Genomic DNA, 13,701 nt, shown 5'->3' on the forward strand with positions numbered 1-13,701 from the left:
ATACCAGGCACCTAATTCTATTATTCGCAGTGGTCAATGCATTTTATTTAGGGAACTTTTCATTAGTTCATTATAAGGAATATATTTTGGGGTTTAGTGTTAGGGACCTAACAAAGGGTTCATTGAGCACTCATCACTAAATCAATATTACGATGTTAACTACGCACAATGTAGATTTAGAAAGTTCAATCTGGTAGGTAGGTGTCCGGTTTAATGCATGTGTTTCACCCCTCAAAATAATCATATAAATGACAAATTGACGGAAGCTGCGAATAACAGGATATGGCGGAAGGGGTCCACTGTACTAATGCATTCTCAGCGAAGTGCAATTCTCCGTTTGCATTTCTCTCCTATCTAATTACTTCCGTCCTTCGAAACAGTGGCACACGGCTGATACAACATCGTTGTAGGGGGGAAGCATTGCTTTGGTCACAGAAGCGCCTATAGCGAAGATACCGAATGGTAGTCGAGAGGCTCATATCTTGGACCGCATGGAGGTATGGAGACCGCATTGCGGCTCTCGGCTAAGCGAACGGTAACATAATAGATACCGACGATTACGAACGAATGAGAAACAACTCAAAGAGTAAATGTTACTGAAGATACCGGCGAATTGAAATCTGTTGCATTTACTTACGTTTGAGTAGCACCACTGCGACCTCTCGGCTTCGGGATGATGTAATATTTTACGACCAGTTTTTCCGTAGCGAGAGCGGCTGTAGCTATTTTTAGAAAAGACTGGTTTGCTGCCTCTGTACTCAACGACCTGATCACCTTGGCGGCTGCCTCGTAGTAGTGAAGACAGTGTAGCGCCAGCGCAGAATACCCAGGGAACCAGGCTGACACCTCAATAGAGGCCGGGGGCCAGTCTGGTTTTGCTAACTACGCACAATGTAGATTTAAAAGTTCACAGATATATTTTATATATCATTGTTATGAATTTAACCTGTATTTATAGGCTGACATCAACAGTGTTTCAAGTAATACTAAAACACCCATATGAATATTGCAATGTTCTTGTTGTGTTTTTTGTTATTGTTGTTGTTGTTGTTTTTAATGTTGTTGCTTTACGTCGCATGGAGCAATATCCCAGCCCTGCATCTTGTTATTGTCGAGCTGAAACGATATTTCTTCCAATAACAATTGTTTGTTTTCATACAGATCTGAAGAGCTGAAACGGCCAAGGGCAGCCTGCTAGCTGTACATTTGGACGCATTAAAGCATAGTATGTTCAAAATTGTTAAAGTCATCCTTTGCAGTCAAGCCCTAATCTAAGTGATGTAAAAAGTTGAGGATCCTATCATCAGTTACGCGAGGTAACTCTGTACATCGATTACTCCGTGGCCCATGGTCATGATGAGATCGGCGACATATAGACTCCCTGATATAACAGCTATAAACGCTAGGTGTAGTAACAGAGTTTAGGTTCCTACCCCTTTCATGGAGTAACTGGGAACTGGGTCGCCAAGGGAACCTTCAACAGCACTCAATTCTTAGTTCACACACAGTACCCTGCTTTTCGGACCTGTAACGATCCCAGTTACGACGGATGTCCTAAAAGTTTCCAGCCTCACCATGAACGGATCGCACAAATTCAACAAAACTCCCTATGTTTCTACAACAGTATTGTAATAGGGTGAAATAAAAGCATTTATATTAACTTCATGTGTTGCGTTATTTTTATCAAAATGTATATACATCTACGTTGTTTTGGGTTCAACAGAGGTTCATTGTGTTCACAATGAGCAGTTGTCGGCAAATAGTGTTTTAAGTGCTTAAAGCAGGTCTCGTATTGTGATTTGTAATGATCACCTGGTTGATTGGGATTGGCTTATTTCAAATCATAGGTCATCAGCCATTTTTTACTCACACAGCACTTGTCACCCTCACCTGATGTGCTTTGCACTTGTCACCAGTACTTGATGTGCACAGCAAATGAACTAAATAAGCTACTTCCAAGGTTAGTAATTATAGTACATTACTGCTATATGCTTTTATTAATGAATAAATGACATAAATAAGTATCGTAAGTAAGCATTTTCAGTACAGTATTTGATAGTGTAATTAACAAATGTATGAATACTCTTATGCAAGAATGTGTGTATGAGTGATGATTTCATATATAACTTTGTATTATAAGTGTGATTGGATTATGCATATTTATATAAATCACACAATGAAGTAAACCTTTCCTTGTTGATATGTGTATTGTACAAGTTAATTGTTGTGTCTGAACTATTCTCAGTCACGTGACATATGTATATATTTTCATGTGTTATCATGTGTTTCATGTGTTGCTTGGCTCAGGTATCACAGTCCTGTAGTATGAGGAGGGTTGACCGCCGGTAACAACTCCCGTGTCACCCACAGGGTACGCAGGTTATAATCTATTTCGTTATTTATGTGTTGTAGACAGGCCGGAATAGGCCCAAAATGACGTCATCATCGAACACCTGGCTGACCTCATTTCACAGGGGTGTCCATGACCTTGTACTGAGTTGACCTTGGGATAAACCACTTTCCCAGGGGTATTTTTAGACTCGAGTGGGCAATATAAGCCCCCCCCCGAACAGTCCCCATGTAGATTTACATGTGTAAGAGTGTGATGTTCATTGTACAATAGTGTGTGTATTTGTGACTATTTGAGAATAAATCAATTTTGGTTGTCATTGGATGATGTGGTGTATAAAAGTCCTAACAAAAGGAAGGTGAAGGGAGAGCAGAGTGGCAAAGTGGAAGCGCACTGGGCTCATAACCCAGAGGACCGTGGATCGAAACCACGCTCTGCTAGCAACATGTTTTTAGGAGTTAGAATTAGGGCTAGCAAACATATAGATATAAAGGACAGAAACGGTGATTTAGCTTCATTTAGCCGTGGACCCGTGATAGTGACACTTCATCTGAAACCACTGCCCGAGAGTGGAGAAAAATGAACAGAAGATACTGGAGACCCTATCTGGACGACCCTAAGAAATGGACCAAATATTATTATTTGCAGGCTAAAGGCTATCCCAATCCCTTTACTAACGTGGATGATTATGTGATCTATTATGAGAAGCAAGCCGTCAAGATGGACCTACCCCCTTCTACAGACAAGTTTGCTCTCACGTCTCCAACCCAACAAGTCGTTCAACAGGCCAAAGCACGTATTCAGATGCAGGAGAACGGGGAAACTGAAGCCAAAATAATGACTTCCTCCAAGCACAAAGAAACGGAAGACATGATTTTAGATAAAAGCAGCTTGTAGACAGGTTCTTTGCCATTTACACTCGGACTACCATGCAGTCAGCAAAGTGTCCCGTGTGACAACTTCTCTCCTGTGAAGGCACCACGTACACTGTCAGATTGTGACTATTGTGGTCAAGTGTTTAGCAATAACCACAACTTACAAAGACATTTAATACGATAAACAATGTCCTGAAATGGAAAATGATGATGATGATGAATCATTAATTGATGTCACACAAAACAACAGGGAAAAAAAGATGGCTGATCTCGAAGAGCAAGGTATAAGACAAATGTATTCACGTACACGTGAGCTGAATAAAGACTTTTTGGATGAGAAACGACAGCTGTACATGAAAAGAGGTTTAAACGAAGACACTATGTTCTATTTACATGGAAGGTGCAATATTAGTCTCATGTGTTTTGGTGGTTGATTCCTTCAATACAATCACAAACATATGGGATTTGAGTATAACATCTCAATATCACCCCTGATTCCTAAATTTATCGCATTACAAGGCAGGAAACAATGACAATATGGATTGGATATTCAAATATGGAATGTGAATACCGGTAAGTTTGAAATACATTTGAAATTCTATTGATTTGGGTTGTTTTGGTGATGGTCAAGACAAACTCAAACCATTTTAATGTGGCAATGAACGCTGATTGCATTGAACAAATGTGTTATAAAACCCTTGAACTGAACCCGTATAATTTCTTTTACACATATGTGTGCACATGTTAGACTAGACTAATGTTTAGTGTCTGAATGTATTATCTTGATAGGAGCAAACAAACCTATTTAAATTGACCAGGAGCCCAAGGCAGACCTGGGGGAAATCTAGACTTTGTTTAGAGCCTTAGCACTGCAGGAGGGCTAGGCTGTAGGCAAAATAATATGGTTCAGGGACCGTGAGACAGGCTAATGTTAGACCCACGATTTTGAGTACAACTTGAGGAGGTATCATATTACACCTCGGCTGAGTGAGACTGCGAGTGTTAATTCACCATGCCTCAATGGCGCGCGCTGTGAGATAACAGATTTTCTCCACAGGCCACAGAAAAGGTTATTGAGTATGGAAAATATAAACATGTTGTAAGAGGACAAAATGATAACTTCAACTGACTGTCAGAGGGGTTTTTTTATAGTTAAAATTGAAACCGGATGAAACTAGTTTGTGGTCAGTGGTCCAGTCAGTCCGATAGTTGTTCTACGCTGATTGGTGCAAATTAATGGGGTGATGTCATGGTGTGATGCTATGATGTGTTTCCCACGGGCGCGCGGTCATTGACCCCTCAGTGAGCGTGAGTCACACCGGAGTGAGTTTGCTGAATGCTGATTGGTCCAAATTAATGGCGTGATGTTATGGTGTGATGCCGTTTCCACACGGACGCACGGTCATTGACCCCTCAGTCAGGGTGAGTCACACCGGAGTGAATTGGCTGTATGCTGATTGGTCCATACTGATGGCGTGATGTCATGGTGTGATGCTATGATGTGTTTGCCACGGGACGCACGGTCATTGACCCCTCAGTCAGGGTGAGTCACACCGGAGTGAATTGGCTGTATGCTGATTGGTCCAACATAGTGGCGTGATGTCATGGTGTGATGCTGTGGTGTGACGCCGGATCCCACGGTCATTGACACCCCTGTGAAATGAGGTCAGCCAGGTGTTCGATGATGACGTCATTTTGGGCCTATTCCGGCCTGTCTACAACATTTATGCATAAGTGATGTATTTGCTTATTGTTGCATATATTGTATTCCTGTCTTGTATCATGTACTTGATGACATGATGATATATCATAATTTGGTAAACACATTTGTAAGAAACATATATTTGTATGTGCACTTCTAATGCCATCATTCGTTTGCAGATGACACCTAACTTCAGAAAAACTCAACTCCCAAGGACTTCTTTTCACACTGGTCTTCATAAAATAACAGACTGTACTAAAGATGTTAAGTCATGGATGACAAACAACTTGCTAAAGCTAAATGATGACAAAACTGAGGTGATGGTTATTTGATCCAGGCAAATGCAAAACAAATTACCACCAAAACTGTTCTGGTAGCAGATGCAGATAGGGCTTCCACGGGTACTCGAGTACTCGAGGACGAGTCGGGTTTAGCTGGACTCGAGTCCATTTTCAAGGACTCGAGGACTCGAAAAGGAGATAACTCGAATTATTGACGTTGACAGACTGTCTGCCATGTGCTAAGCATGAGAGGCCGTTAACGTCTAATACATGTATTAAGATATGATATAACTTTATTATGCCGGAGGAAATTCTTATACATCCAACTGTCTCAATATGAATATATACGCAGTTCACAAAAATATACACAATAATTACATGCTCAAAACGAATGCTATTTACACAATAAAACTGACATGATATAATTCAATTAACCACATAGGTAAAGAGGCTGAATAATTCTAGTTGTAATCACGTGATGGTGATTCAAAATATTTGTTGCATTCCCGAATACTTGATGGTATGAAAGACTGTCTAACTCTGTTTGTTTTGAGGGAAGGTAATCGACAGCAGTGTCCAGGAGGAAGTAGTTCAAAATGGTGAGATCAAATATGTCAACTATCAAATCTAATTTTAGTTGCCTTTGTGACAATCTGGCGCTCATAGATAAAGGGAATATACTTGAACACCCCAGAAATTTTGCAAGCGGTATTAACAATTTTGAAAAGTTTGTTTTGTTGCAATGAGACAGACTCCCATACCAACATAGAAAATTGTAGGTCAACACACTTTGAATAAAGATTTGATAAAAAACTGTCATTACGGTTTTGTCAATGCCTTGACGATAATAATGTTAAGAATCAGAAATTAAGCCAGTAACAGTGGCGTCATCTGCGAATTTCACAGTAAACACGTCATATATTGACAAGTAGCAGTCATTGGTATATACAAAACGAAGAGTCCGGATGAAGGAACACAGCCATTTGGTAATGCAGTAGAGGTTGAGAGAAAAGAAGATTGATAGCCATTGACACTGATCGACATACTGAGTTCTATGTACCCTGAATTCTTTAACCCATCTGAAAATGTTTTCATTAACACCTAGATTAAATCGTTTACTCATCACACGGTGTGGCTGTATGGTATTAGTTGTTACAAGTCTGCAGATGAGAGTAAATATTATACATCGTTTGAAATTTCACTTCTTAAAATGATAAGGTAACTATCTTGACAATTGATAGACATGGAGAAAGATTAAAAAATCAAATGTATGGGCGTATCTTGATCTGGATAGAGAAAGGAGAAAAATAACCAAATGCCGCCTGTGCGGTATATCACTGCGTTTTGCAGGCAGTACAAGAACTACGATGAAAAAAACATTTGTCAAGTAAACATCAAAATACTGATTCTGACCAATGGGAAATGTTAGTCACATAACGATATAAAGTCGGAATGAAGTAAGTGTTCACTTGTGTGATCGGAACAGATGTCATGCAAGTTACGCTATTGTTTGCTTGAAAGGTATGAATTTCGAGTACTCGGGTCCGAGTCGAGTCTCACCCCTCGAGTACTCGAGTCCAAGAAAATGGACTCGTTGAAGCCCTAGATGCAGAGATACAAGCAGTGGACTCTGTTAAAGACCTTGGAGTTACACTTGACTCACACCTGGCGATGGACACTCATGTAAATCAACTCTGCAGAATATGCTTCTTTCATCTACGAGCCATTGGCACTAATGGTATGAGCATATGATGTATGCATTATTACAGATAGTAATGTACCTGTAAACATATGCTTATTGATGTTATGTAATATAGTGTGATGTAATATGTACGCTTGTATTTTAACCCATCAAAGAAATTGTACTTGTACACTATTGTTACAGAGTGTCTACTGATATCAACTGATATCCACTGAATCCTCAGAATAAACGAGTTGACCTCACACCCGCAGCCTTTATTCTCACTGACATAGAGGGTAAATCCCAGGCCGCAACAGTATCTTAGGATGTGCTTGACATGCAAAACATCAATTCCTATAATGTGCTTTTTATAGCTGTCAAACAGCATGACCCTATCATTCGCGCTCAAGATGGAGAGAACCGAATGCTGGGCTGTTATGAAGTAACTTCATTTACAAAAAGTGTAAGCCCAAGGCCAGTTCATGATAACATGACACAAACATTAGGTGACAGTGCTCCATATAGTACGGTCAAACAGTGGTGTGCAAAATTTACAAGAGTCACCGAAGACGAACCACGGTCGCCCTCGTGAGAGAAATCATGATAGGCTATTTAAAGAACGTTTCTACAATAAATGGTGCGTGATCAGATTAGAGAAAACCGCCTGGCTCCTCCAGGGCAATATTCCAGTTCACACGGCCCAAGTGACAGTGATAGCTTCACAGGGCTGTGGCTTCAAGGTCCTCCCTCATCCAGCCTATTCTCCAGATCTTGCCCTTTATGGTTACTTCCTCTTCCCTCTACTCACATTTGTCCTCAGGGGCCGCGAATTTAAGCCGGATGAGGAGGTAATCACTGCTGTGGAGTTTTAGGGTCACGTGACAAACAATGGTCTTCAGACGGGTTAAATATGCTGGGGCGACGGTGGAACAAGTGCATTGAAGTGAAGGGGGATTATGTTGAAAAATAGGTGCAACAATTTTCATATAGATCGCATATTAGTTAGGGTGGCCGAAAACTTTGGGGACCTCGTAGAATTGGTCTTCATTAACTCATGCTTGTCGTAAAAGGCGGTGGTCAGACTCCCTGACTTGGTTGACTCTAATGACACATGTCATTGCATCCCAGTTGTGTAGATTGATGCTCATGTCTCAGACTCGATATTCACAGACTGCCGCCATATAGCTGGAATATTGTTTACTGTGGCGTGTGAGAGTGTGACTCATTAGTCTCCGCTCGCCCCGTTCTGTAACCTCAAGAAGACGCTATTTGGCTTGTTCTGGAACAACGATTTGGTCGTTGCTCCGAACTGTCTAACATACATACATACACACACACACACACACACACACACACACACACACACACACACACACACACACACACACACACACACACACACACACACACACACACACACACACATGGGATCAAATCGAAAAGTCAATATCGCGTGTGACCGCCATTTGCATTGACACATGCAGATCAACGTCTCCTCATTGAGTCAATAAGCGTTCGGATAGAGTTCTTGAGGATGGCATTCCACTTCTGCAGTAGTGCAGCCTCAAGTTCCCGGATGTTTCGCATCTGTTGTTGCCGCAAAAGACTTTGACCAATTTCGTCCCACAAGTGCTCCATGGAGGATACATTGGGCAACTGTGCTGGTCAATGAATAACCTGGATGTGTTGCTGGGCCAGATACTGCATGGAAAGTCTTGTTGTGTGTGCCCGTGCGTTGTCCTGTTGAAAAGTATGGACATCTTGGTGGTGATTGAAGACAGATACGATGTGATTCTGTAGAATTTGCTCACGGTAATAAAGGGCATTAACTCTTCCTTGACAGACATGAAGGCAGTCTTGTGATTGTAATTTTTTCCACCCCAGACCATGACACTCCCACCACCCAAAGGTATGTCTGAAATCACAAACTCATCAGCATAACGTTCACCACGTCTACGCCAAACACGTAGTCGGCTGTCAGCATTACGTAGATAAAGACGTGACTCGTCAGTGACTACCACACCATACCATTGTTGTAGCCTTTACTGAAAATGCCTCCTAGCCCATTGTATACGCTCATTAAGGTGTCTGTCGGTCAGAATTGGTCCAACGTAAGGACGTCGAGCATGGAGCCCTGTAGCGTGTAGACGGCGTCGCATGGAGACCTTCAATGACCTTGGCAACAACGTGTTACGACGCTCCATCAGGATCGCCATATTGACCTTGTCCTTATCAGTGATTGAACACTGCCGACTGCCAGGACTGCTGCACTAGTTCAAGGTTGACGTGGGGGTCATCAGCGCTGTCTGCTACAATAACGTTTGTTTGTTTTTATACAGATCTGATAAACTGCCACGGTCAAGGTCAGCCTGTTAGCTGTACATTTGGACGCATTGAGGCATAGTATGTATAAGATTATAAAGAACGAATAAACTTTTGGGGTTTTCTTGTACTCTTTTACCCTTACACATGAAAGACTTGTGGTTAGTCTTAAGCGGAACACCAAATTCATTCGTTAAAAAACTTGTGGTTAATCAATACCGGGCGATTAAAAGTTGCTAAAAAGTAGTTTGCTTCACCCTCGCCCGCCAACGAAACCACAGACAGGTTACGTAACTCTGTCGCCAGAGTACTGCAGCGAACCGGAAGTGACGTTCTGTGTGGAAGGATATTCAGTTAGGTGTATATAAAGTGTGTAACAAGCTTCTTCCTTTTTCAGTCAAGCCCAAATTAATGATATGTAAAACGTTTCATAAGGGGGATCCTGTCATCAGGTACGGGAGACAACTTCATCGATTATTGGGTACGCCGTGACCTCTGGTCGCAGTGTGCTCGTCCACGTTATGGACTCCCTGATATAACAGCTGAGACGGATAAGACTGGGGTGGTGGGGTAGCCTTGTGGTTAAAGTGTTTGCTCATCACGCCGATGACCCGGGTTCGATTCCCCACATGGATACAATGTGTGAAGCCCATTTCTGGTGTCCCCAGTCGTGCCATTGCTGGAATATTGCTAAAAGCTGAGTAAGAGTAAACTTACTCACCCACTCACTGAAAAGACATGACATAGTTAATCAACAGGCCGGAACAGATGAACACGTTTATTTCACACACGGGTGTACATGATATTACGAGTCTTGGTCGGGTTTTTTGCCCGTGAGTATAGCGCCTTCTTGTGTATTTACTGCATAACTTGTAGCTTTGTGTTCATTTTTGCTGCGTGAGAAACGTTGTTTTGAATAATATTGTAGTAATACCAGGTAAATCAGCTTGATGAGGGAGGAAATTAAGGGACGACGGTGCTCGAAAGGTACAACTCAGGTGAAACTGACGAGCGCTACTACTACTACTACTACTACTAATAATAATAATAATAATAATAAAAATAATGTTAGTGTCTGGAATGGTGCAATTGATTACCGCCCCTTACAGAATGTAAGGATAATAAATTTATCAATCCTGCAGATAAACAGGTCACAACAGATAAAAACCCGAAAACAAGAACACTCAACGCCAGCTGTTCATTTCACACACAAGTGGACATGATGCTGCGAACGTGGACATGACTGGAAATGAACAGTTAGAGCACTGGATCATGATCGATATTTATTAGAACTGATGGTCGATGATCGACGGTAGTGGAGCTGGTGTGTGATGATCGACTGTGTGGAGAACTGCTATCGATCATGACCCAGTAGTTCTCAACACTGTCGATCATCACCCATTAGTTTCCCAAGTGTCGATCATCACCCAGCAGTTTCACCAACTGTCAATCATCACCCAGTAATCCCCCCACACTCAGACACAAACACACTGTCAATCATCACCAGATGTTACCCCCAATGTCGACCATCACACAGCAGTTGTCCCCATTGTTGATCATCACACACTTGTTGTCCCTATATTCGATCAAGATTCAACAGTTACACAAAACATTGATCATCATCCAGTTGTTTTCCCCATTGTTGATCATCACCCAGTAGGTCCCCCAAGTATTGATCATCACCCAGGAGCTCCAACAACCGTCAATCATCACCCAGGAGTTCCAACAATCGCCTGTCATCATCTTGATGTTCTCCTGAATGTTGATCAGTACCCAGTAGTTCCAGCCACTGTTGATCATAATCCACTAGAGTTCCTCCTCATCACCATCCAAAATTTCCCTGAACCATCGAGCATCACCCAGTAGTACCATCAACCGTCAATAATCATCCAGCAGTTCAACCATCGATACCCAGTATTTCCACCGAGCATCGATCATCACCCAGTAGTTGCACTACAGTGTGTTTGTCTCTGTGGGTTTTTTTCTTATATCTTGTTTGTATTTTTTTTCGATTTCTTTATTTTATTTTTTATTTTATTTTATTTTTATTTTTTTAATACCTGTGTGTGTGGTGTGTGTGTGCGTGCGTGCGTGCGTGTGCGTGTGTGTTTGACTAGGGATTATCGACAGTTGGTGGTACTGTCCATGATGATCGACAGTGGGGGAAAACAACTGGCTGATGATCAATACTTGGTGGAACATCTGGGTGAATGTTTGACAATGAAGGGGATGGGGATGGGGGTGGGGGGGTGTGTGAGTATTTGATGATGTAGAACTCCTGGGCGATTGTTAATCGACAGTTGGGAGATCTACTGGGGGATGGAACTACTGTGGTATGGTTGACGATTTCCTCAAGGCCATCTCTATCCAGAGAGATGGCCGTCTTTCTTGAGATGTTTTGCTTCTTAAAAATGCTTGTTGCATTTAACTACAGTTATAACCTAAACACTAGACAGACCACAATCTTTCTCCGTAAATCATTTCTATCAGAGAAGGCAACATTTGTAAACCGTGTGGTGTTCGCAGTTGTCTTTTTTCTGTAATACAGTTGTCTTTTTTTCTGTAATACAGAAATACAGACACACTCATACATACAGACACATACATACATACATACATACATACATACATACATACATACATACATACATACATACATACATACATACATACATACATACATACATACATACATACATACATACATACATACATACATACATTAATAATACATACATACAAACATACATACATACATACATACATACATACAGACAGACAGACAGACAGACAGACAGACAGACAGACAGACAGACAGACAGACACAAACATGCAAACATATGTACACACTACACACACACACACATCTCATTATTATGAAAATGAAAGGCGTCCTCTCTCTCTACTCATTCTACCCATTTTCCTCAATGTAAAATTTATGAGACGATATTAGCTGTTAGAAGCAAGCCTTGAAACAAGAAAGGAGAGAGCTGTGGGTTCCTTTGGTTTATTCAAGCAAGTGTCTAACATGCCATTCCAAATGCATCAATTCATACATAATAATGACATACAAAAGTAATCATTGATATCCTATTACAATTTCAATCTAAGTCAGGTAATATAAGCAATGTATAGCATAACAGAGTATGTACGGTAACTGCTTACAGAAACAGTTATTTTGAACTAGCATTTACAATGGCAGGTATTTCGAAGAGTGCTTCAGTATTCAGTATCGTAGGAATGTGCCAAACCTAACTCTGGCATGTTCTAAACGATATTTACAAAGAAATAACAAGTCAGACATGAACAAGAATAAAGTTTAAATGTTTCTTACCTTGAAAAAAGAAAAGAGAGATGTGAGTTCCTTGGGTTTATTCAAGCAAGTGTGCCTGAGATGGAAAACCCAAGATTTTACACCTCCCAGCTCTACTCGTTTATCGTTAACAAATTTCTCTAAAGTTTCCAGATGCACGATGACACAAAGTTTACAACATGAGGTAGGTGGTAAGAAGGCAATTACCTAAGAAGACTTGATCATTTTTATAGTGTAGCCACTGTCAACTTGCGCCAGCTGCTAACAAACTTTCTGTCAGCGCTTGGCCATGGCATTAACGACAAAATCTTGGTCAACAAAAGTTGATTTTCGATTATTACAACTTAGCTGGTGGTAAAACATGCACCTGCTGGGATGGGAATACTTGTCTGCAATTGATCAAGGGATGTACCCGAGAAGAAAGTCCAGTACCGACACAGCGGATTAACTTTATCTTCGATTAAATAGTTAATGGTTGGCGTGGACGCGCTTCCTAGTTTATTACTGCTGCGTTGGAAATGCGGGGCCATGAACAAGAAATATTATGCACAGCCACTTGCACATACATTGACTTCCCTTGTTAAGAATAATTTGTGAAAAATATAAACGTGTATGAAGATATATATGCAGTGTAAAATATACATGCTGGTAAAAATCAATGATCAGTTGATTCTACTGGAAATCCTCTGACGCGTTAACTGGCTAGGAGCATCTGACAGTGCAAATGTTTTCCCGCATTCAACACATGGATCAGACGGAGTTCCACTTTGACTACTCATGTGTTTCCACAGGGTGTCTGAAGGTGTACATCCTTTCCCTAGTCCAACACAGTTATCTTCACTGCTTGATTCCACTGTGAATCCTCATGTGTTTCTGAAGAGTACAAGACATTGTAAACGTTTTTCCACATTCAACACATTCAAAAGGCTTGATTCCACTGTGAATCCTCATGTGTGTCTGCAAATTACTTGATTGTGTAAATGTTTTCTCACACACAATGCACTGATGAGGTTTGATTCCACTGTGAATCTTCATGTGTGTCATCAGAGTCCCTGATTGTGTAAATTTTCCCCCACATTCAACACATTCATAAGACTTGATTCCTCTGTGAATTATCATGTGTGTCTGCAGATAACGTAATTGTGTAAATGTTTTCTCACACACAATGCACTGATGA

Source organism: Haliotis rubra, unplaced genomic scaffold, assembly GCF_003918875.1.
Source record: "Haliotis rubra isolate DU_JTF1 unplaced genomic scaffold, ASM391887v1 Scf531, whole genome shotgun sequence".
Lineage (NCBI taxonomy): Eukaryota > Metazoa > Mollusca > Gastropoda > Lepetellida > Haliotidae > Haliotis > Haliotis rubra.